At 43.1% G+C, this 20,698-nt stretch overlaps 1 protein-coding gene and 1 long non-coding RNA gene across 3 annotated transcripts in view; one reads left to right on the top strand and one right to left on the bottom strand.

Annotated features, from left to right (window-relative positions):
* LOC131483546 (uncharacterized) overlaps positions 1-9,253 on the bottom strand; it is a 42,966-nt gene extending 33,713 nt beyond the window's left edge. Inside the window, exons 1-2 of the long non-coding RNA XR_009247761.1 lie at positions 9,106-9,253; positions 119-277 (exon numbers count right to left, since the gene is read on the bottom strand). This is a non-coding gene — a long non-coding RNA (uncharacterized LOC131483546). The remainder of the gene's footprint in view (positions 1-118; positions 278-9,105) is intronic.
* Positions 1-20,698, top strand: part of CLDN10 (claudin 10) — a 113,376-nt gene that overhangs the window by 23,138 nt on the left and 69,540 nt on the right. The gene's annotated exons all lie outside the window — the stretch shown is intronic.

Genomic DNA, 20,698 nt, shown 5'->3' with positions numbered 1-20,698 from the left:
CATTTACTCCTCTGGGGGTCTGATGGGGGTTGGCTGATCTTAGGTGGGACTGGTTAGAGTAATTTGGTTTTGCTCTACCTCTCCATCCCCTACAACTGGGCGGCTCATCTGGGCATACCTTTTTCATAGCGAAAGCAGAGCGGAACAAGCTGGCAAGTGGTTTTGTAAGCCTCTTCTTATGTCGTATCTTCTGACATCCTCTTGGCCAAAGCAAGTCATATGGCTGAACTTAGAGTGATGGGATGGAGAAATACAATCCTCATTGTGACGGAAGACACTGTAAAATAAGGGTGTCCAAGGGCTTGGTTATAAGAAGCGATGAGTTGGAGCCATCAGTGCAATATGTCACAGTTGGAAGAACATTTAGCAGTGACCTCCATTCATCTCCTCTCCTTTCTTGATGTTTTGTATTCTTTGCTCTTTTCAAGTAATAATAGCATGACCTTGAGTGAAAAAAAAATTCAGCTACAATAATCCAGTACCTCTTTTCTTTACCATTCCACAAGTCCTCAATGTCTACCCCTCACAAGGGAATTGTTGAGTAAAGGGAAGGATTCTACTGAAGGCCCTTATTTATGCCAAAGATCACTTTACTTTTTTTCCTTATCATTGATCCCCATTTACTCTCCAAACTTTTTTGGCTTTTCTTGTTTTATGGTCAAATCTCCAGAATTCTACCTTTGCGTTCTTTCCATGCTCGGACCCTATGTCTCCGTGTTGTTTGCACGACTGTTTTCCTGACCTACTAATGGTTTATGAAGCCCAGCTTTCCCTGGGAGGTCTGAACTATTCCAGGAAAAAAAAAAAAAAACCTCTGAAATGAAACAATGTCAACTTCCTAAGCCAAATTCCTGAAGGTAACTTGCTTTAAAAAAGATTTTTTCTTTTAACATTTATTCATTTTTTGAGAGTCAGAGAGAGCACAAGCAGGGGAGGGGCAGAGAGAGGGGGAGACCCAGAATCCGAAGCAGGCTCCAGGCTCTGAGCTGTCAGCACAGAGCCCGATGCAGGGCTTGAACTCATGAAACGCGAGATCACGACCTGAGCCGAAGTCTGACACTTAACCGACTAAGCCACCCAGGTGCCCCGGTAACTTGCTTTTTAAATCAAAGTGAACCATTCCTGTCACAGCGCAAGTGCTTGAGCACTGTGTCCTTCTGTGCGATACAGAACAGAAGAATCCACTCTTTATAAAACACTTTACATGTGGGATTTAAACTCGCTTACCAGGTTGGGTCTTTTTTTTCCTCCACATCCCTGTAAAATGGTCACAAGCTCTCCACATTTTCATGTTGTCTAAAATATACACAGAAAGCATTTACCCATGCCTAGGATGTCTTGTGGGTTGGGGGGGAAGGATAAAGGGACAGGGATGTGGTGGGAGACCTTCGTAAATGATCACAACTGAGGGAACAACTGTGAAGGGTGTGGAAAGGGCAGGAGGGTTACCAAATATCTTTTCGGGGGAATGTTGGATTATGATCCTTTGCAGGACTGTGTTAACCTACGGAGGTGAAAGCCCTTGTCTTTCCTAGGCTATTTTACAACTCCAGGAAGGTAGAAGTTAACTTGTAGAAATAGTCATATAAGGGATTCCTGTTCATGGCAATGCAAACAATCCCTGCTCAAGGCAATACAAAAGAATCTTGTCAGGTAGAGACTATAAAAACCGGGTGTAATGTTTTACTGATTCCTTCATAAATTAATAATAATTAATAATAAAAAACTCATGGGGCTCCTGAGTGGCTCAGTTGGTTAAGTGACCCATTCTTGATTTCAACTGCAGTCATAATCTCACAATTGTGAGTCTGAGCCCCAGGTCCAGCTCTGTGCCAACTGTGAGGAGTCTGCTTGGGATTCTCTTTCCCTCTCTCTGCCCCTCCACTCATGCTCTCTTTCTTTCTCTCGCTCTCAAAATAAATAAATAAACTCAAAAAAACTTTATAAAAATAATAAAGAATGATGGCCTTTTAATATTTGCATGAGAGTCATGATTTTACTTATTTTTCTTTTTTGTTTTTGGTTTTAGGTTTTTTTTTTAAATTTTTTACATTTATTTATTTTTGAGAGACAGAGAGAGGCAGAACACAAGTGGGGGAGGGGCAGAGAGGGAATGAGACACAGAATCCGAAGCAGGCTCCAGGCTCCAGGTTCCAAGCTGGCAGCACAGAGCCTGGAGCCTGCTTCAGATTCTGTCTCCCTCTCTGTCTGCTCCTCCTCCGCTCATGTTCTGTCTCTCTCCTTCAAAAATAAATAAAAACATTAAAAAAAATTTAAAAAAAAATCACTACCACTAAATAAATATGACTTAAATGGGAACCCTCCCCATGAGATAGAGGAGGAGAGCTAAAATCATATGGTTTAGGAGAAAATAGAAATATATTCATAATAGACAAAAAGGAATAGGTTTTGACTGGTGCCTTAATATTCCGTGTGCTCCTCAGTCTTACTCCAACCCCAGCTGAATTAGTTTTAAGTGTCAATATCGAAATAATATCGAAATTATTTTATCCATAAATATTTTAGTCTTTATCTGAAAACATAAGGACTTTTAAAAGTATAGGCTCGTAAACACCATTGCACCCTTCACATTTATGGTATTTCCATAACTCCATCAAATATCCAGGCAATGTTCTGAATATCTCTGATTCTCTCATAAATTAGTTTTTTTTTTTTTTTACAGTTTGTCCAAATCAGGATCCAAATAAGCCCCGTCTATTGCACTGAGTTGATGTCTCTTAAATCTCTTTTAATCATAGGTCCCCCATCCCTCTTTCTTTTTTATGCAAGTTATTTATTGAAGAGCAATAATTTCTACAAGCCTGTAGAATGTCCTATACTCTTTTTTTGTTGTTGATTATCTCTCTGTGGGGATGTAATTCCTATAACCATTTGCCTTAATACATTATTTCACTAGAGGCTGCAAAATAGTGATATTCCAATTGTAGTATCCCTCTGCATGTATTAGCTTAAATTCTTCTAAAAGAAGAAATTTACTTCATAAACTGTTTGGTTACCTTGTATAACAACTTTAGTATAGTTCTGTAGAAGAAAGAATCAAGCAATTATTTTGCCTTTCCCCCCCAGTTTTTTACACTTCTATTTATTTATTTATTTATTTATTTATTTATTTATTTAAGTATACCCTTAAAATTTTTTTTTTGTTTGTTTGTTTTAAGTAATCTCTATATCCAATATGGGCCTTGAGCTCATGACCCTGAGATCAAGAATCACATGCTCCAGGGGTGCCAGGGTGGCTCAGTCAATTAAGCATTGGACTTTGGCTCAGGTCATGATCTTGCGTTTGTGGGTTCGAGCCCCACATTGGGCTCTGTGCTGACACCTCAGAGCCTAGAGCCTGCTTCAGAGTCTATGTTTCCCTCTCTCTCTGCCCCTCCCCTGCTCGTGCTCTCTCTCTCTCTCTCAAAAATAAATAAACATTAAAAAAAATTTTTTTAATGAAGGAATCACACATTCCACTGATTGTACCAGCCAGGTGACCCCCCTAGTTTTTAAAATAATGAGTTGGATTCCTAGTTTCCTTCAAAGGTGTGTGTGTGTGTGTGTGTGTGTGTGTGTGTGTGCGCGCGCGCGCGCGCGCTGTAATTGTATGAATTCACAGATTTTTAACATATTCAATGCGTTTCAATCCTTTGCAGTTGTTATTGTTTCTGGTGCTGAAATTGTATAATCTCTAGCCTATGGGCTCTTCAACTTGGTTCCTAAGCCTTTTGGGCATGATTCTGTAGTCTTCAGTAACTTTCTTGCTTGCTGCTTTGACAAGATGTTCCAAGCTCATCCCTGAACCCAAATTAATCAGCCATTTCTCCAAGGAGCTCTGTTCCTTTTAGCGGGAAATGGTGTTTAGAAAGCACACTCTGGGGGCTAAGGGTGCTCATTGCTATCAGTTAGTCAAGGTGTCAAGGCCTTTTCAACAGAGCTAAAAAGAATTTTATTTATTTATTTTGAGACAGAGACAGAGAGTGTGTGCACACACGTTGGGGAGGGAGCAGAGAGAGAAGTGGAGAGAGGATCCAAAGCAGGCTCTGCACTGTCAGTGCTAGCCCAATTCCCGGGTCGAATTCACAAACTATGAGATCATGACCTGAGCCGAAATCAAGTCAGAGGCTCAACCTACGAAGCCACCCAGGCACCCCTAAAAATAATTTTTTTAACCAAAAAACATACTTATTCTTAATAATATTTCTTTTTTTCCTCACTAATATTTCTAATTTAAACTTAGGATACAGGATTTTGATCCGATATTTATATATTTTTTTCTTGCACTGAAAATCTTGGTTCCTAATTAAAAAAAATACTTAATTTCCTTAGCTACTAAATATATTATTGTTTCATAATAACTGTACCTGACTATCAGGAAATATGATAATATCAAGGGGGAAATCATGTTAAAAAGTAATTACTGACAATCATTTGAGATTTCTTTGCAGTTTGGGGTATTTCTTTTTTTTCCTCTTGGTATATACCCTACCAGGACTGTATGGTCTAATTACTGTGGTTTAAAAATAGAAACATTTAAAAAGTCTAGATTCAGCTGACAGCTGGGGAATTTTGGCCAACATTGAAGGTAGAAATGAGAGGTTATGAGCTTAATGATGTAGCCAACTATTAACTCAAGTTTCTGCTAATTCAGGGAAGGGTATGTACATAGTTACATTTACCATAATTGCTTTAACTTAACCATCTCCATTTAGTATGAGTTAGACTCTTGCTAATGATCAATTACCCTGAGAGTTCATTTCACTCATGAGGCTTTGGTCTTTAGGCGGAAAGGGCAAAGTCCTAGAACCAAGGAGGGTTGGCTACTGAACCTTACAGGTCATCTGATTGAATTACCTCTGTTTGCAGAGGAGGAAACTAAGATCCATCAGAGTCTAACATGTAATTTGCCTACATGGCACAGCTGGTTAGTGGCAGGGCAGGGACAGAAACCATCTGCCATCTCCATTCCACGTCACTGCGCCCTGCTCCCTTGTTCTCCCAGGTCAGTGCTGAAGGATATGGTCATTCTTGCCACAAGCAAAGGAGGCCCATTCTGAAAGTTTAATCTCAAGACTCAAGATAATAAGTGTTTATGAGAATTTGCTCAGTCATTTGGTAAATATTTAGTAGTTGGTTCTGAGTACGTAGTAAGACAGCCTTTATTGTCTACTTTTGTTTTTGCTTATTTTTTATTTTTTAATGTTTATTTTTGAGAGAGAAACAGAACACCAGCAGAGAAGAGGCAGAGAGAGAGAGAGAGAGACAGAATCCAAAGGAGGCTCAAGGCTCTAAGCTGTCAGCACAGAGCCCGATGTGGGGTTCGAACTCACAAACTGTGAGATCATGACCTGAGCTGAAGGCCAATGCTTAACCAACCGAGCCACCCACGTGCCCCTACTTTTTGTTTTGTTTTTGCTTTTTGACTTGTCCAGGTAATAAATCAAAGAGAACCTGTATCTGGTACAATGTGATGACTGGAGACTATTTCAAACATTTAAGACAATTTTCCCACAATCTTTTTACCAAGAAACATTACTGTAACATAATTTCTATTGTCCTGATTATAAATGTTCCTTTGTGTTTGTTTGTCTAACTCAATACACCATGACCACATACAAAGCACTGAGCTCAAGAGGATTTTCCAACAATTAGAATCCAACATGGAGCTAGCTTCCATGGACAGAAGGCTGTGAATTGTTATCAGAGACCTACAGAGGGAATTCCTGCAGAGGTCAGAGGAGGGGATACAGCGATATCCAGTGTCCTTTCCAACCCTGAGATTGGGTGAGAGATTTCATTCTGTAATTTGTGTGATGTCCCAATGACAGTGGCTTGCTTGTGGCAGAGAGAAGCCAACCATTTCTACAAAGACACACAATCTATGTTTCCCTCCAACTTCAGTTCTATATACAGCCTTGCCCACAGACACAACATTTCAGAGAACAAGCCAGAATGAGCCCTTTGGGGAAAGTCTCAGTGCCACTTTCATCCAAGGGACCCCTCTTCACAATGAAAGGAGAGGCTCTATGGGAATCACAGCAACTTTCCATTGTCTGTACACTTCCTGAAATGCCAAGTTCTTTTCTTCCTTCTTTCTCCAGATGTCTTCGGTTTAAATCATATACTTGTCTCTTCTTCTGAAACCCTCCTCTCATCTGAGGTCAATTAGCATCTAAGTTCTTAGCCCAAGGATAAAAGAGAAGCCAGTGGACTTGGAAAGTTATCTGCCTACAGCCTATGTGTTTTCAAAGTCATCCAACAAATACTTGAGCCCCTACTTTGTGCTCTGAGACAGGTGCTGGGGGCCCAAGAAGGAGACTCCATTGGTGCTCTTCCAGGCTAACAGAGGAAAGAAGAGGAGAGAGGAACAGATACAGGAAAGTCGATGAGGGGGAGATCAGGGAAGGGGAAGGTCCTAATCTCATGGAGGAGGAGGAGATTTGCTGGCCAAAGGGTATTTCACTTTCCCCCTGAAGGAGGAGGAAGAGTCAATAAAAAGGGGAAAGGAGCTGCCAGGCAGGGGAGAGGCTGGTCCAAAAGTCCAGAACAAAAGAGACTTTGGTGAATTTGAGGATCTGAAAGAGGTTAAGAACTGTTGGAGTGTAGGCTAGAGAGAGATAATGTCTTGAAATGAAGCAAGGGAGGAAAACAGACACCAGATAGAGGAGGGGCTTTTCACAGAACTCTCTCAAAGTGTCCACAATATTTCCAACTTGACCTGTGGATATATTCTTCAGTACTAAAAGAGCTCGTTCCCAGCTTCTTAAATGGCAGATCAGAATTTTTCACTGAGTAGTCAAAACTCAACATTTGTTGAGCACCTACTAGGGTGCCAGGCATGGTACTAAGTCATGGAAGAAAAACATTGATAACCAGTGGCTCTCTTATTAAGGAGCTAAAAAAATAATGTTCTTTTTAAAACACCAAATATTAACCACAACAAATATATCCAAGCATCAAGAGATAAAGGGTACCCGCGTGGCTTAGTCAGTAGGGTGTTTGACTCTTGAGTTTGGCTCGGGTCATGATCCCAGGACTGTGGGATCAAGCCCTGTGTGATTCTCTCTGTGTCTTCCTCTCCTTTTGCCCCTCTCCTCCACTCTCATGATCTTTCTCTCAAAAAAAGAAAAAGAAAAAAAAGGAATGAACAAAAAATTAAAGGCTAAAAAAAACCCCTACATCAATTCCTTTAGACTAAATTAAAAAACATTTTTTTTTTTTTAAATTTTGAGAGAGAGTGAGCATGCCTGCAAGCAGGGGAGGGGCAGAGAGAGAGAGAGAGAGAGAGAGAGAGAGAATTCCAAGCAGGCTCCACACTGGCAGCACAGAGCCTGATGAGGGGCTCAAACTCACAAACTATGAGACCATGACCTGAGCTGAAATCAAGAGTTGGATGCTTCACGAACTGAACCTCCCAGGTGCCCCCAGACTAAATTTTAAAAGAATAGGATACTTATTACTACAGGTAATATGGTAAATCTAAGGCAATAGGGTTCTAATTCCTTTGATAGAATGCTTATTTTTAAAAATTGAGATATAATTGACATATATGTGTTTCTAGCATAAAACATAATTTGATATTTGTATATATTACGAAATGATCACCACAATAAGTGTAATTAACATATACCATCACAGTTACAAAAATTTTTTTTTGTGGTAAAAATTTCTAAGATCTTAGTAACTTTCAAATATACAATATGGTATTATTAATTACAGTCACTATGTTAAACATTACATCCCTAGAATTTCTGTATCTTTTGACTGGAAATTTGTACCTTTCGACCCACTTCACCCATTTCACCCACCCCTCTCCTTTGTCAAACACCAAACTGTTCTCTGTATTTACAAGCTTGGTTTTGTTTTTTGGCTTTTTGGTGGGGGGTTGACAGAATGTTTGAAAATTAAGAATGTAAGAAGAGGGGGACCTGGGTGGGGCTCAGTTGGTTAACTGAGCAGGGGTGAGACCTGATCTGATTTGCCTTTGCGGAAGAGGCTGCTATCCCACAAACCCTGCTACTTGTAGTCCATGGACCAGCAGCGGAGCAGCACCTGGGAGCGTAGTTACATGTGTAGAATCTCAGCCCCATCTTGGGGCGCCTGGGTGGCGCAGTCGGTTAAGCGTCCGACTTCAGCCAGGTCACGATCTCGCGGTCCATGAGTTCGAGCCTGGGCTCTGGGCTGATGGCTCGGAGCCTGGAGCCTATTTCCGATTCTGTGTCTCCCTCTCTCTCTGCCCCTCCCCCGTTCATGCTCTGTCTCTCTCTGTCCCAAAATATGTTGGAAAAAAAAAAAAAAAAGAATCTCAGCCCCATCTGGACCTGTTGAATCGGAATCTGCATATTAACAATATCCCCGGGTGATCTGTATGCACATCCAAATAGGAACAGCGAGCTGGCACCAATTATAGACCCGTGGACAGATGGAGGAGAAGAATGTGTGGTTACTTAATGGAGGCTTGGAGGTGGCACCTGGCAATGAAAGCCAGTTGCCATTTGGGAAGAAATGAGATCTTTTGTCTACAACCATGGTTCTCAAACTTGGCTGCAGTGTGGAATCGCCTGTGGTATTTTGAAAAGTATTGATTCCTGGGGCCCCTGGCTGGCTCAGTTGGTAGAGCATGTGACCCTTGCTCTCAGGGTTGGGAGTTCAAGTCCCAAATTGGGCGTGGAGTCTACTTAGAAAACAAAAAAAAGGGGGTGTCTGGGTGGCTCAGTTGGTTGAGCATCTGACTTTGGCTCAGGTCATGATCTCACGGTTCGTGTGTTTGAGCCCCACATTGGACTTGTTGCTGTCAGCACAGAGCTTTGGATCCTCTGTCACTCTCTCGCGCTGCCCCTCCCCCACTTGCACTCTCTCTCTCTCAAAAATAAATAAAACATTAAAAAGAATAAAAGTAAATAAAGATGAAGACCCTAAGATTTAACATAAAGAAATAAATAAAAAGTGTTGATTCCTGCCTCCGCACCCCAGAGATTCTGACTTCACGGAGACCAAAACTCAGCGCGGGGATTTTACAGAGCTCCCCAGGTGATTCAAATTTGCAGCTAAGCTTGTGAACGACTGCGCCCTTGGCCCTATTTAAAATATAATGGACTATACCTGGATGAGGCAACGGTACACAGTGGTCAGGTGCTTCCAGTGCAGGACCGGCAGCTCCTGTTTAGGTGTTTGGAGGGTGGGATGCGTGGCAAGGGGAGAGGAGGTTAAGACCTGGACCCCTCCTGCCCTTTCTGTGCCCTTCCGGGTCCGCGCGCCACACCTTTTCACGCTCCTCACACGGAGGTGTGGATTCTGCTTCCCCCTAGTGGCGGTTTTCTAGTATGACACAGCTGTCTCCGGTTTCCTACAAATCCTGCGTTCCTGACAAACCCGAAAGCCTCCAGGTGTGCTGTCGATGGGTGGGAAATCCTAGGAATTGTGCCCAGGGAGCAGCTGGACAGTGACTTCAGGAGTTGCTTCTTCACAGGAAAGCTCAGGGAGTTCTTTTTTTTAAATGAGGCTTCATTCCTTGTTGTTGTTGTTGTTGTTTTTTAGTGTTTATTTATTTTTGGGAGAGAGAGCGTGAGGAGGGGAGGGGCGGGGGGGTGTGGAGGATCCGAAGCGAGCTCTGTGCTGACAGCAGTGAGCCCGATTCCGGGCTTGAACTCATGAACCATGAGATCATGACCTGAGCTGAAGTCAGATGCTCAACCGACTGAGCCACCCAGGCGCCCCAGGGAGTTCTTTTTCTGTTTTGTTTCGTTTGTTTTTTATTTTTGAGCGAGAGAGAGTGTGAGCAGGGGGAAGGGCAGAGAGAGGGGGCACAGAGGACCCACGCTGACAGCAGAGGACCCAATGCGGGGCTCGAACTCATGAACCATGAGATCGTGATCTGAGCCAGCTGAAATCAGACACCCAACTGACTGAGACACAGGTTCCCCACAGGAGTTCTGTGTCTCTGGCCAAGCACAGGGCCGTGACTGGATCCTAAGTGGCTTCCTGTGCTTGGGGTTTAGGGAAATTCACCTTATCAGCCAGTGGCAAGTGCCTATGACATCAAGCATCAGGAAGCCCGGAGGTATAGGTAACATTCTTCTACAAAGCACAGCCAGCCCTTATCCGTCTCTGTGTGGCAAAAATGTGTCTTTGCTGAATTATCACATTTAATATGAATCCAAGCCTGGCAGGTGTTAGGATCCCCATCTTATGGACAAGGAAACAAGCCCACGGAGCATCAGTAACCTGCTCCAGGCCTTACACCTTGCATGTGGCAGATGCAGACTCTGAACCCATGCCGGTAGGACTACACCATCGGTCCCAGCTGCTCCTATGTCCCCTGCGTGGAGAGGGGACCCCGGACGTCTCGCTTGCCCAAAGACTTGCACTGTGGCTTCAGCCTGAACTCCATTTGAGTTCAGAGGGTCCCTCCAGGCACCTGCAGCTCCTTTTTCTCCCTATGATGCGTGGACTCCTGTACTTCTCTCTGCAGGGCAGCCCCTGGGAGCCCCCCATTTGGCGGGGGGACACCCTTGCCCTGTTCTGGCAGAAAGCCTCTCCCTGCAGCTGACTCTGGGGTGGGGAGGATCAGGCCGTATTATGAAGAGCGTCTCCCTTTGACCTGGCTTCCCCCCTCTTTTCTCTCCTGAAGCTTCCTGCTTCTCCACTCCGTCCTCACTGCGAGTGCTTCTGCAGCTCTGGTGTGGGTCAGAATCACCAGGGGGAGCTGGTTTGAATGCAGACTCCTAGGCTCCAGCCCCAAAGACTCTGATTCAGGGGACTCACAAGTGGGGCCTGGGAGTCTGCATTTTTGAAAATTCCGAACCCTGTGGATTCTGATGCGGGTGGTCCTCAGAGCTTACTCTGAGAGCATTCAACACACAAGCCAGTAAGATTAGTGGGCCCCACATCAAGAGCAGAAATGAAGGCCCATACTATATGTTTAAGTATTTAGAAGTTAGGAATCAAGCTCCCAAATGGTGAAATATACCTTCACAAGTACCTGGCAGGCTGGGATTCCTGCAGTCTGGAGTTCCCAGCCGGAAGGTTGACAGCACGGGGGGAGCTGACCCCAGCCCCCAGCACCCCCCCTTTCTCTTCCTACCTCTGGTTCTGACTGACCCTTTCTGTGCCCTGTAGAATCTGCTACTCAAGCCAGAGGACACCCTGCTTCACATCCAAGCCCAAGCCACCTTCTTCCCACCCCATAAACAGCTTATCTTGACCCCCTGACCGGCTAGGAGATGGACCCTGCAGAGACGGTCTGCTTTAGCTCTGGAGGCAGGAATTCTAGGGTTCTAGGTCCTCAGGGCATGACCTAGATGGGGGAGGGGAGCTCCAGGTAGACAGCCGCATGTCCCCACCGGCTGCTGCACCCTTGGGACGGTGCAACCAGAGGATGAGGTGAGCAGAGCCATCTAAACCAATGCTCCTCAGTTTTTTTTTTAAGTTTGTTTATTTATTTTGAGAGATTGAGAATCAGAGAGAGAGGGAGAGAGAGAATCCCAAGCAGGCTCTGAGCCGTCAGCGCAGAGCCTGACATGGGGCTGGATTCCACGAACTGTGAGAACATGACCTGAGCCGAAATCAAGAGCCAGATGCTTAACCAGCTGAGCCCCCCGGGTGCCCCTGTGCTCCTCAAATTTTAATGTGAGGAGGAATCACCTGGGATCCGAAGATTTGGAATCAGTAGGTCTGGGGCATAGACCAAAATTCTGTGTTTCTAACTGCCTCTGGGCAAAGCCAGTGTTGCTTGGTTTACAGGCCATACTTAGAACAGGGCAGCTCTGGGGCAGTGTGGGCAAGGTTTCTCTGTAAAGGGGTAGGGGGTCAATCTTGCAGATTTGTGAGCTACACGGACTCTGTGCAAATCCTCAGCTTTTCTGGCAAAGCACAAAGCAGCCAGGCCCAGACAAAACGTAAATGAATGAGCAGGGTCATGTTCCAATAAAACCATACTTATGGGCACTGAAATTTGAATTTCATGTAATTTGCCTACGACACAAAGCATTCTTCTTTTGATTCTTTCAGCCCAAAATGTAAAAACTATTCTTAGCTCATAGGTCAAACAGAAACAGACAGTGGGTCAGACTTGGCCCCAAATCTCTAAAAGATAAGGATGTTGTAACGTAACCCCAACACCAACATCACACCTAAAACTAATTAGCAATAATTATTTAACAGATACCTTTTAAATGTTTGAATTTCTAATTGTCTCATAAAGATAGGTTCACCACCATTTAAAAATTTTGTTTTACTCAGTTAACAGTGCAATGTTGGTTTCAGGAGTAGAATTCAGTGACTCATCACTTAGTACAACACCCAGTGCTCATCACAACAAGTGCCCTCCTTAGTAGCCATCCCCCAACTAGTCCATCCCTCATCCAGCTCCCTCCAGCAGCCCTCAGTTTGTACAGAGAACAAACTGTCTCCTGTGGTTTCTTTCTCCTCTCTCCACCCACTTCCCATATGTTCATCTGTTTTGTTTCTTAAATTCCACATATGAATGAAATCATATGGTATTTGTCTTTCTCTGACTTATTTCACTTAGCATAATAACCACCACCACTCTTTTTAAAAATGTTTATTTATTTACTTATTTGAGAGAGAGAGAGAGAGAGAGAGAGAGAGAGAGACAACAAAAGTGAGCAGGGGAGGAGCAGAGAGAGAAGGGAACAGAGGACCCAAAGCAGGCTCTGCTCTGACAGCAGAGAGCCTGACATGGGGCTTGAACTCATGGACTGCGAGATTACGACCTAAGCAGAAGTCAGATGCTCTACTGACTGAGCCACTCAGGCACTCCATAGCCACCATCATTCTCAAATACAGAATCCCTGTCCCATCTGTCCTTTTACTTGACTCCTCGTCCCCCATAGTAACTCTGTGTCTCAGACCTGGTACATGTGGTCATACTACATTTCACCAGTAGATGGCACTAACAATCACGACATTTGCTGACCTCCCTTGGCATTTGCACAAGAGAAAACATCATTTGTATGCAATTTGCAATTACAGGTGAATATATATATAAACACAAAAAATTGAAAATAGGCTGTTTGCTCCGTGTAACGTGTTCAACCTGAATACATCCCAATTCTGAGGAAAAATTATTGATGTCAAACAAATTTTCAATTTGTTTTCAATGAAGAGAGTATGGGAAGCCCTTTGCTCAACGTTGAGGTTTATCTCTACTATGTCAACATTTTCAGTGTTAAATCATCGAGGCCACTTATGTTTGTATGTTCTTCTGTTTAAGAAAATAGCAAATTGAATCTGTTTGCACAATTGATCTGTGTGTTGAATACTCATTACAAATGAACTGCCTGAATTGTACTAAGTGTGCCAACCTCTGAACAAAACAGTTTCTTTTCCAAACTTCCTCTAGCATGTTCTGAACAACAAGGAATCAGGATGTGAGATTTGGATGGAATGCATAAGGCCCCCTCAGCTAACAGCAGACATGAAATCTTCCTATGCGATCATATAGCAATTTGATTGTTTTCTGTTGACATTTGCCATCATTCTGCCGGTGATCTCCCTTCTTCCTCCCCCCACCACCCTGCGAGAAGCTTAAACTGTTAAAAAGATCTAACTGCTCAATTATGATTAATATTTCATTTTAAGGACACAAACCCCGAATTGTGCCTTTTTTTTTTTTAATTTTGAGAGAGAGAGAGAGAGAGAGAGAGAGAGAGAGAGAGAGAGAGAGAGAATCCTAAGCAAGCTCTGCATCGTCAACACAGAGCCGATGCGGGGCTCAAACTCAACAACCACGAGATCATGATCTGAGCCGAAACCAAGGGTCAGACGATTAACTGACTGAGCCACCCAGGCACCCCCCATATGATGCTATTAATCCTTCCCTTTTCTGTCCTTTCAATATCTTCAGCAAGAACATTTATTGGATACTATAAATGGCCACTTTTGTGGCCAAGCAAGACCTTCTTGTTTTCTTGCCCCGCTGGGTCTTTTATTTGAGGTCTCATCTTGTAATTCCCTAGATAGAAATTAAGACATGTTAGGACATCAGCCTGTGTTAAATTTCTAGTGGGTATCACATATGGCCGTTTCTGGCAGATGATACAATAACTCTGCTATTTATTTGTATATCCTATTCTCCTATATTCAAATTTACACAATACCATAATGGCCTTTCTGCTCTTAAAGTCAAATCCTCTGTCCAGGATAGGCCCTAACTTCGCTCTTGGAAGTTAGTTCTCGCCAGATTTACCCTGAGAACAAGTTCCTTATAGTAGATCTTCCCACTTACCCTCCCGGATGTTCTGGAATATCTGGGCTCTTCTCCCCCCTGCAGGGCCACTCACTGCCTCTTGGCTGCAGTCCTCTGCCCTGCGTTTCTCAGGCTCTGCCTGTATCGCATCTCCCCTCTTGGTCTCAGCTACCAAACCTTTCCCTACATAAGCTTCTGACTTCACCGGGCAGTTACATTCCACCTGGAAACAAGCACACAATCCTACCCGAGGCATTCAGCCCAGGAACACCTTCCAAGTGTGTTCTGTAAAGAATTCATACGTGGGGAATTTCCACACTTCAAAAAGTTTGGGAAGCAATGGGTTTAACAAACTTACTTATTTTTATTATCTTTTTAAGATTTATTTATTTTTGAGAGACAGAGAGAGACAAAGCATGAACAGGGGAGGGGCAGAGAGAGAGGGACACACAGAATCTGGATCAGGCTCCAGTCTCCAAGCTGTCAACACAGAGCCTAAGGTGGGGCTCGAACCCACTAACTGTGAGATCATGACTGGAGCTGAAGTCAGATGCTTAACCGACTGAGCCACCCAGGCACCTCTGCTTTAACAAATTTAAAGAGCTTTCTTTAATGCAGGACTTTCCAGAGCCTTTGATTTTCTAATAGACATTGCGAGTCCTTTCAGATAGTGAGTAAATATTGAGCATTTTCCAAATTGATTTGATTAAGGAACACCCTCCCCTATATTAGTCAGCTCAGGTTGCTATAACAAAATACCACAGACTGAGTGGTTTAAACAGCTGTAACATTTACTTCCCGCAGTTCTGGAAGCTGGGAAGTCCAAAGTCAAGGTGCCAGCAGTTTGGGCTCCCGGTGAAGCCCACGTTGTGGCCTGCAGACCTTGTTTTCTCACTGTGTCCTCACCTGGCAGAGGGAGGAAGCAAGCCTCATCTAAACCTAACTGCTCCCCTTGGCTCTCTCTCCAAGTACCGTCACACTGGGGTTGGGGCTTCAACATTCTGTCCGTACATCCTCCATCTTTCTCATTGTGTTGTCTGTAGTGTGTTGTATGGAACAAACCCTGGGACACTTACTCCAGTGCAGGCTCTGGAGTCAGACTGCCTGAGTCGGGGAATCAGACAACCCGGTTTCAAGCCCAGCTCCGCGTCCTAGCTGTGGGACTTTGGATGAGTTTCTCCATCTCTGCTTGCCACAGTTTCATGGTCTGATGGGATAAAATGGGGATAATAATGGTGCATAGCCCCCAGGGTTGTTGTGAGGGTTCAAGGAGTTGAAACATAGCAAGAGAGTGCAGCACAGAGTAAGCATTCAAAAAGGTTAGGTACAATTGTGAAATATTATTACTGACAACGAATTGTATCATTAAACCATTTATTGTACTGACTATTAGTAAGCATGATTAATAATGAATAACACTTATTATAAGGCAATATTTAATTTCAGTTTAGGGTGAATACTGTATTTTACAGCTGGGTCAGGGGCAAGCCTCCCTTTTAGGTCGCAGGCTCCTAGAGGGCAATGCAGGGCTGAAGAAATCGTGAGAGGGGACGTTGCAAATATGTGCCAGGAATGTGGAAGTGGTGTGGCTGCGTGTAAGGGAGAAGGGGCTGCCGACCTCTGTGCCAAGGCTCCACGCCAACTGCCACAGCCCTGGCAGGAAGTGGAGCTGTGAGTCTGCAAAGGACAGACCGGCCACAAAATGAGGACAGCAGGCCTGCTTGCCACAGTGGCGCTCGTGGTGAGTAACACTGCCATTCGTGTTGTCTTTGAGCACAGCAATTACACGTCCACAAGCACCTTATCCAATAACCCTCAAACAGGGAGGCTCCAACACTGTGTTCCCCTGGAGTTTCAAGGGTGCAGGGATTCCTTTATGTAACAAGGCAAGGGATTTGTGCCAGCCAGGAAACCCAAGTGCTCAAAACCTGTTCAACATTTTTGCAGCCAAAGAGCAAGCTGCCAAACATTTTTCTCTCAAAAGAAAACAGGCCACTGAATGAATACTAGTGGGGGAGAGTCCAAGAGAAAAATCAAAGAAGAGAGGGAAGGGATGTCTTAAGAGAATTAAAAAGATGCTGAGTTTAAATTGAGAAGATATTGAACTTGAATATGTTTTAAAACACACACACACAAAGAGAAAAAACAGAATGCAAGCTGATTTTTTAAAGCCAACTAAGAGAAAATTTTACAATCTAAAACAGGGATTCTTTGTTGGGGATCCTGAGATCGGGATGTCTTCCCAAGCAAGGACTTAAAAGGTCAGAATCATGGTCTGAAGCAAGTATGTCTTTGGAGCTCACAATTCAGCTCTCATTGCCTGGCATTGTTGGTGCCTCCCCCACCCCCAGCCCATTAATGTTTTATTGAAATCTCACTGGATGCGCGGTGCTGATCCCCAGATCCTCATTACTTACATAGTCCTTTAGTAGAGTCAGAGTAGAAAATGTTCCAAAGATGTTCTTGTCTTTCCCTAAAGACTCTGTGAGGAGCAACCTGCATGGATTAAAGGGGTTACCATGCAGTGAGCAAAGAGAAGAGCATGCCTTGAAGAGGGAACAGCAAATACAAAGACCTTAAAATGGACTAAGTATGGTGTATTTGAGGCCAGGGTGGCTGGGATACAGTGAGAGAGGGAGGACAGGGAGAATGACAGGAGCTAGTTCAGGTAAAGTTTATAGCCAAGTACAAAAGGATGCCTAATTGATGTGTGGAGGAAATGAAAGGAGGGGATCTTGGCAAGTGGAGGATCTTTGACAGATGCACTGAGGGAAGCATCGTGTGTTCTGGAACAGGAGTTTTTGCTGTGAATGATGATCAATGGGAGACAAAGCTGGATAGTTGGGTTGGGACAACTATAACAGGCTAAGGAAGGAATTTGGACTTTACCCAGCTAGTGACCATTAGAGGTTTTTGATTAAAGGACTGATCTTATTTTTATTTTAAAAATGCACTTGCAGCCAGGATGGGTTAGAGTAGAAGAGAGATATCATCCTGCTAAGGAACCAGGAGAACCAAACTGAGCCAAGAGATAAGATGAAGTAGAGAGGAGGTAGCATGTAAGGCAGATACTATCAAGGGCAGATTTACTTGGTCTTCTTGAGGAATTGACCTTTCATCATTATGAGATGACTCTAATCATCTCTAGTAATTCCCTTTGTCTTGAAGCCTTCTTTTTGTCTGAAATCAATATAGTTACCCTAGCTTTCTTATGATTAGAGTTTGCATGGGTATCTTTTTCCATATTTGTACTTTCAACTTGTCTGTGTATTTACATGTAAAGTGCATCTCTCATAAGCAACATATAATTGGGTCTTGTTTTTTTTTAAAATATTTTTTTAATATTTATTTTTGAGAGAGAGAGAGAGAGAGAGCATGAGAGGGGGAGAGGCATAGAGAGAGGAAGACACAGAATCCAAAGCAGGCTCCAGGCTCTGAGCTGTCAGCACAGAGCCCGATGTGGGGCTCAAACTCAGGAACCATGAGATCATGAACTGAGCTGAAGTCAGATTCTTAACCAATTGAGCCACCCAGGTGCCCCAGGGTCTTGTTTGTTTTTTTGTTTTTGTTTTTGTTTTTGTTTTTGTTTTTTTTTTAAGTCCAGTCTAATAACCACTGCCTTTAATTGAAATGGTTGTTCCATTTACATTTAATGTAATCACTGATATAGTTGGGTGTAAGTCTGCATCTTGCTGGAGTTTTCTCTCTTTGTTCTATTTTTTTTTTTTGTTCTTCCTTTCCTATCTCCTTTTTAGTTACTTGAATAGATTTTAGTATTCTATTATTTTTTTGAGAGAAAGAAAGAGTGGGGGAGGGGCAGAAAGAGAGGAGAGAGAGAATCCCAAGCAGGCTCCATGTTCAGTGTGGAGCCCAACACTGGGCTCAATCTCACAACCTTCAGATCATGACCTGAGCCAAAATCAAGAGTCAGATGCTTAACTGACTGAGCAACCCAGGTGCCCCAGATTTTAGTATTCTATTCTATCAGCTCTATTGACTTTTAGCTATACTTCTTGGTGTGTTTTTTTTAATAGTTGTTCTAGGGATTACAGTACATTACACATACATAACTTATTACAGTCTACTTTGAATTTATATCACCTAATGTAAGAATTTTATAAGAGTAGTCCCCTCTCCTGCATCCTTTGTGCTATAGTATTTTTCTTCCGCACAAGTTATAAAGGATGGGTTTACATGGTACTCACTAGATTTCAGAGATGAAGAAAAGGGACAAGTTTAACTCAACTCCTAGGTTCCCAACTTGGGCAGTTGCCTGCAATTCATTGAGAAAAAAGAGCTTAAAAAAATCATCACTCTGAGAGTATAAATGAGATCATAATTACAGTAATATTTCAAATCTTGATGTTCTGTCCTCTCACCTGCTGGATTACAGAGAGTCTCATATTCTGGGAGCTCCCTCCACTCATGTCTGAGAAGCCCCAGGGGGTGGTTTCTTTCTCTAGAAATTTGCCTCAATGCTCATAGTGTGGGATGTTTTAGGTCAGGGAGATGCATACTCTCCCAATGCATTCTACTCAGTAAAAGGGGTCTCTCAACAAAGATGATGTTTCTGGAGCCTCCACTCTTTCCAACGGACATAGTCATATACATGATTGAAAGGGTGGGAGGTAAAACTCACAATCTCATAGATTTCCAATGCTCATTCAAACATACTGGTTTCTTGTGAGGCCCACCCTGTGGTGTGGTTGAACTTGTTGAAATACTTCCTGTCCAGGTCAGAAGAAATGGGCTCACAGATGAAACTTGTATTGGGTCTGTATCTTGGATATTTCTTCACTTGAGATCTCCAGTATGCAGCTAAAGATGTTAATCTCAGGACAGAAGTCAGAGCTGAATATGTAGATTTGCATAAACATGATAATAGAAGCCATAGGGGGTGGATCTGTTCACCCAAAGGGAGAATCTAAAGGAAGAAAAATAGAAGGCCAAAGACTAAACCACAGGAAGTGGCCTATGTTGGGAGTTAAGAGGCTTTAATAAACATCCAGACACCAAATTCTGAAGAATGTATTTCCATATAAGGCCAAAGGAAAGGATGCTGTAAAAAGGAGTGGTTATGGATGCTTCATGGAATTACAGGAAAAAGTACATGTTCAAATATACCCTGGATTTGGAAATTAGGAAACCATTTGAAGTGGAGAAAGGTTGTCAAGAAAACCAACAAAGTAATCAAAGAGGATTCCTGAAGAAGCATGTCAACCAAAGGAGAGAGACATAGTTACAAAGGGGAGTAGAGGACTTCTCCGTTCCAGTTCACAGGTAAGGAGCTCGGAAGTCACCACTCCACTCTAATAACAAGTAAAAAGGTGAACAGATTGAAAACTCAACAACTTTTCTTGGATCCGTAAGAGACAGGATTACACAGGGCAAATCCTGTGCCCTCCAAGACTGGAGAGACAGGCAGGCCAATGCAGGGAGTGCCAGCTTACCAGAGCACACACTCAAGGAGCAGAAACCGCTTTGGGAGTTGGTACTCAGGGACGAAAACCAGAACTATCACTGAGAAATTGCTGGAGTCTCAGTGCAGACAAATCTGAAAATTAAAAACTCCAGTAGGGCCCAGTCATAACCTCTGAATTTTGTGAGATTCACCTCCAGGAGCTCAACCACATTCCCACGGTACATGTTGGAGAGAAAGAAATCCCCTCTTGCTTCTAGGAGGGGGAAGGGAAAAGAAACCATTTTGTTTGTTTGTTTGTTTGTTTGTTTGTTTGTTTGTTTTTTAATATATGAAATTTATCGTCAAATTAAAAGAAACCATTTTGAAATACACCAGAACACTTAGTTCCTCTTAACAGAGCCTACCCTCAGGGGAAACTAGTTAAACAGAGCCTAACCTGTCCGGGCATTATCAGCCTGTTGGGGCATTATCAGAAAGGGAAATAGAGTGAAGTGTGTATTTTGTTAAGATATGGAAAACTATATACGGGCACACTTAAAGGCAGGAGAGAAAGAACATTCTGTCTACATCTATTTTTAATTTTCCCACTAATCCTCTACAAGCAACACTAATCATGATTACCAGAATATGATGTGACCTTTACCCATTCTTTAAAAACGTCTATTTGTTTCTCTACGTAAATCACTGTTGAATATTATTACATTGGAAATTCTCGTCAATTTCAAGGTATTAAAAACGTAAAATTGGATTTCCTGGATCCGTTTCTCTGGAAATTTAGCATAACCCATGAGTTTGAAAATGTAGGCATTGTTACGGCCACATGGTTCATTTATTCCTTAGATGCACAGAACTATATGCAAGGGCCACGGTCTTTGGTTGATTTTGGTTCCCGCCCAGGCCACAGTCTCTTTGCGGCTTATCTGAAGGATAGTTTTGGCTCCTTGAGAGAAGACAAGATGGCTGTTGGCAGCAGCCATTCAAATACCATTCAAAAGCTCTCAGCTGTCTGTCAGATTACTGCCACAACACACTTCATGCACTAATGAGGCAGCGGGCAAAGCACA

The sequence above is a fragment of the Neofelis nebulosa genome, chromosome 1 (assembly GCF_028018385.1).
Source record: "Neofelis nebulosa isolate mNeoNeb1 chromosome 1, mNeoNeb1.pri, whole genome shotgun sequence".
Lineage (NCBI taxonomy): Eukaryota > Metazoa > Chordata > Mammalia > Carnivora > Felidae > Neofelis > Neofelis nebulosa.
This window is presented reverse-complemented; position numbering and strand designations above follow the sequence as displayed.